Below are 5,508 nucleotides of genomic sequence, written 5' to 3'. Positions count from 1 at the left end.
CCGGCCTCGAAGGAGGAACATCTGCACATTCAACGTTTTTTAAGTATATGTTGTATATTCGGCCAAATGATCGAGTGTCTTCGGAGGTGGTAGACGACTTTTTATTAAACTTTACCCTACAAGGATAGGGTAAAGGGTCGAATTTTGTTATACCTTCCATCTCCTGCTCAAGGGGAGTCTTGCTCCCACCCCCTGCTGGGCCGACAGCAGTGTGGAGTGGCTTGCCACTCTTCGATACCCCTTGGGGATCCAGCCTTACATGGGTCCTACCAGTTGTAGGGTGGGAGCCGTCTCCAGCCTTCTTTCCAGGCTTGAAAGCGATGTGTTTTCTAGCCTTGCTAGACACATCACCCCCATCCTTCTTTTGAAGCTTGGGGTCCGGCTGAATAGATGGGGAAGCTTTGGACGAGCCGCCCTGCACCAAACAAGCAAGGTTAGAAAGCAGGCGGCGCTAAGCACTTCTATTCAATTTTAAGTTGTAAAATCTTTTACCTTAGGAGTTCTGCCCTCTTTAGACTCCTCATTTCTCCGTTTACCCAGAAAGGACGAACAGTAGTGTGCGGCTGAAACAGCATCCGACTTCTTGGTGGCCGAGAGCTTTCCCATGGCTTTGTCTGCACCAAGAAACAAGTGTTAGAAATCAATAAAATAGAGATCAAGATTCAACAGGAAACAAACAACAATCGGTCCAGCTACCTCTCGGCCTATCAGTGCTAAGGCCGCAAGCGGTCAAATATAACCCGTCTAATAGCCACTCATGACGGGGAATATAGCTTTGAGGGGTGACTTCTTCCCCCCCCCCCCCCCCCCCCGCCGTTCTTTCATTGGTTCAAACGGCCACAGTGAACAGGCCTCGATCTGGTATTTGCTCCTTCGCCTTCCTGGGGACGGGCGGCAAAGCTTCCTTACTAGCAAGAAGGGGAAGGTTCATGTTCCATTTATTATACTTTTTATTTTTTAGACGGTCGAGGGAAGAGACTATGTAAAACTTCCTCCTCCTTTCCTTCCATTTAGACTCCTTTCCAACGGTCATCATGAAGCCCTTGTGGCTGGTAAGGGTGAACCATCCGGACCCGCTTGATTTTGGGGTCCGGTTGAGGTAGTGCATATAGGCGAATGCCTCAAAGCTTGGCTCTACCTCAAGAATCTCGCAGGCGGCAACATACCCCAAGATATTTACCTAATATTTTGGGGCAAGTTGCCAGACACCTAGCTGTTATCCATCTAAAATCCTCTCCACAACCGGATGGATATGGAATCTAAGACCTGATTGGATGGATTCCTCATAGTAGCCAAAACATTCGTCATGGTAGCTGGACCCTTCTGGCCACACTACCTTATCAATAGCGTCCGGGACACTAAGAAAAAAGCCATGTCCCATGACATGTTCAGAGATAAAATTCCCAAGTTTATCTTTCATCGTCGTCCCTCTGCCTTGGGGAACATGCTGATAGTAGGCAGCAAACTCCAGTCGACGCAAAATAGACGGCTCGGCCCAGCCTTCGCCCCTGTCAACTGACAGGGACTCTCTTGCTGCATCCAGCTTAGAGTGTGCCTCCTCCGAATCTATGAAGGCGCTATCAACCTTGGACGACTCAAAGTCGTCATCAGAGCTCTCGGACCCCAAGTCTGAGTCGAGGACCTGGTGGCTAGGACCACCAGCGTCCTCCCCCTTCTCTTCATCCGAAGCCAGATCAATCGGCTCGGGATAGTTCTTTGGATTTCATCATCACACTCCTCCAAAATTGAAGAGCCCGGGGAACTAAGAAGACTGGACGGATGGTTAGAAATCTCATCCACAGGCTCCCTAATGGAGCCCTCTAAATAAACGGTAGAACTCTCCGAATGGTACCAGGAACCATCCGTTCTATACGTCCTACTTGTTTGCTTTGTTTTGGCCATGGTGTCCTACACAGGCACAGATACGGTCGGATTCGGAGAAGTTCGCAAAGGGGAGTCCAAGAACGAGCATTCTTCACTCCTAGTTCTAGATTCAGCCGTCCCCGGTGACCGGCTGATCGTTAACCTAGGCCGTGTTGTGTGCGTTTGGGAAACCATTTTCGAAAAAGAAAAGAAACAGAAAATAAAATAAAAGGAAATCAGACGGTTACCTTACAAGTGAAGGTACGAGAGCCGCTTGGAAGATCTGGGACGTTTGCTTATAGGCGGGCTAGGTGCCGAGCGTCGAATGCTTTCACAGATGAGGACAAAAGTTCTCAAAGTCAAAGATTCAAAAGATTCTCTTTCTAAGTTTCACGCAAACATGTGAACACAATGAAGGGTCAACCCTTATTTATAGAAAGGGTGAAAATTTTAGGGTAAAAACCCTAAAAGTCTTACCCATGGTAAATGGTAATACGCCAGACCAGTGCCTAGCTGACACCTGTCACAGGCGCCACGTGGCATGCCACGTCACCCCTGTGAGGGGAAAATGATTTGGGTATTTCTACCCCGCCACATGGCCCAATGAGAGCTCGCTACGTGTCACCTGAGAAGGTCTCCAAATAGACCTAGGGGCCGACACGTGTCGAGCAGATATACCCTCAGGAATTGACGGCCTTCAAGGCCCAATTCCCGAGGTAGGCGCAAAACAGCGCAGCCCTAAATCCTAGGTCATCAAACCCTAGGACAGGGCACACCTTTCTAGAACCCTATAATAGGGAGATTCCCCTATTTATTGGGACACGTTCTAATCATTACATCATTTACTACTCTCGAAAACAGAGAACACCTGATCTCAGAATCCGAGAAGATATTAACTTCCCGCACTTTTTTACTCAGAACCCGTACAAACTTAACCTTCGGAGGCGGACCTCTGAAAATCCGGAGTTCCGTTGTTTTGCAGGTACAGGCGGCTTTGTTGGATCCAGTCTTCGAGCTGTAACTCTCCCAAGGGACACAGAAAACCGTACCCCGAAACACATATGTTAGCTAAATTAGGTGTTGGATGATATATATCAATCATTTGTTATCTGATATCAGTTAGGTGTTGGATGATATCAGTCATCTCTTTGCTTATATCAATTACGTGTTGGATTATATCAACTATATGTAAGCTGATATCATTTAGGTGTTGGGTGACATTATTCACATGTTAGCTAATATTATTTAGGTGTTGGATGATAGCATTCATATGTTAGCTGATATCAGTGGATGATATTAGCCATTTGTTGTCTGATATCAATTAGGTGTTGGATGATATCAGTCACCTCTTAGCTTATATTAGTTATATGTTAGCTGATATCAGTTAGGTGTTGGATGATATCATCCATATGTTAGCTGGTATTAGTTATCATTTAGCTAATATTATTTGTTGTTGGCCTGGGCTTGTTGTTTTGAGCCTTGCCTCACACAATAGACGCTTCTCATCCGAATATTGGAGAGAGATGGTTGTATTTGAAAAGAAGTTCTTGCAAATATGTTGTCATGTTTTTCACTATGACTAAGAGCTTAATTTCATTAGGTACTTTGAAAAGCAATGATGGTCAGTGAACACCTTTAAAGGGTGACTAAAGGGTGCTATGGGTGCTTGATGAAGTTATGATGAAAGACAAAAAAAAAAATAAACAAATAAATAAAGAAATAGAAAGTGGTTCACTTTATGAGTTAACTTGATTATTATTAACAGATGAGGATTGACATAAGTGTTGTCCTCGTCAATAGAGCCTAATTTTAGCTTATGTAGATTGGGCACATGAGCGAGAGGAGATTGACGGAATTGTCTAAAAGAGGACTATTATGTTATCATATACAAATTCTATCTTGACTCGGTCAAAACACAACAAGTTGCCAACATATCATTTCCTTAAACTTTGTACTTATTTTGTTATTGCAATATATAGCTATAGAAATAGTTTTTGTAATAGTTTACCTTATTTGATTCATAAATGGTAATATCACTAGTTTTATAAGTTTACACCATACTTCCTTCATCTTTTATTAACTTGTAACATTGAACATAAACAACTTATCAAATTATTTTGATAACTTAGAACATACTTATGGACAAATGCCTAATTTCTAAAAAAAAAGCCAGTTGCGCCACAATCTAGTGAAGAACATAGTCCTAAGTATTCATCACTTCATTAATAATCTTTGTTACTTTTGTTTGTTATGCTTCATGAATAGCCATAGCTTATGCTAGTAATCTAGCCATCGAAACTAGAAAAGGAGTCTAGCTTTCATTCTTGTTTTTCCACTGTCAAAAAAAAAATTCAAATTAATTTAAACATCAATAAGATGAAAAGGTAAATAGCAAGTAAGGATATTAGATGTTTATTACTCCAAAAGAATTTCACCCAAAAAAAAATAAAAAAAAAAGTTGAAATCTTATTTCACGTTTGTCAATACATAATTCAATCATTAGTATTTTAAATTATCAATAAACCTGTCAAAATAATTATTAATAAGTAAACATCAGGTAAATTGATAGTATGAAAGTATAAATCAAAGCAAATCTAATAAAATTTCCATATAATAGTACATAAATCAAAGTGATACTCCGAATGATCTTAGGGGGCGTTTGGTTTGCATGGGGTAAACGGAATAGAATGAACAAAGGGAAAAAAAAGATAATTGGATGAAAAGCCTTGCATTTGCTATATGTTGTTTGTTTTGAAAAACCAAAGGAAACAAGCCATCAATCCCACCACGACACATCACCACCCCACAGCCACATATTTCCTTTACTTCCTACCTTTTCCAGCCACCACGCAGCCAAATCACCACTCGTCGCACCTCCACGACCCTTGTCGCCGCTCGCTGCACCTCCCCTGACCCTCGCCGCCGCCGCAAAGCTCTCCCTCCCCCGAAAAACCGCTCCACGGCCCCGAAATCCCTAAAAAATTCTCCCTCTCCCCGTAAAACTGTCGATCGTGCCTTCCCCCACCCTCAAAACCCTAGCTGGCAACGGGCAAGGGAGGTGCGGCGAAGGGTTGGGGAAAAGCGGCGGTGCAGTGGCTGGATTTACCGGTAGTGTGGGTAGGTAAGAGGGTAGTGGTGGTGTGGTGGCTAAGAAAAGGGAATGGAAAATGCTAGGGGGGTGGGAATCAATGTAGAATAGATTTGGGTAAACTAGAAAATAAAAGTGGGTAAAGGGAATGATAAAAAGTGACAAACAAACCACAACAAAGGAATGAAGCTTGTTCATTCCCTTTCCCTTAGATTATTAAGGGAGTTGTTAAATAACGCCCACATTCTTATCAAAATCGCCCACAAATTAGGAATGAATTTACGTTCTTACCCATACTCAAAATCCTAAACTCTTTTTCTCTTTCACTCTCTAACATCACCTCTTTCTCTCTCCTCACTTAAAACCTCTCAAGAAAACTTAAAATCACCACCACCACCAACCAACACCACCATTGCCGCCGCTACCGCCGCAAAACAACATTCACCACCTTAAATCACCACCACCACCGCACATTACAACCACCACCACAAGGTCCACCACTTCAATATCACCACCACCACCGCCCATAACTGTCGAGAATGCCACGGTCGAGGAAC

This window comes from Chenopodium album, chromosome 17, assembly GCF_948465745.1.
Source record: "Chenopodium album chromosome 17, dcCheAlbu1.1, whole genome shotgun sequence".
Classification (NCBI taxonomy): domain Eukaryota; kingdom Viridiplantae; phylum Streptophyta; class Magnoliopsida; order Caryophyllales; family Amaranthaceae; genus Chenopodium; species Chenopodium album.
Note: the sequence above shows the minus strand (reverse complement) of the source record.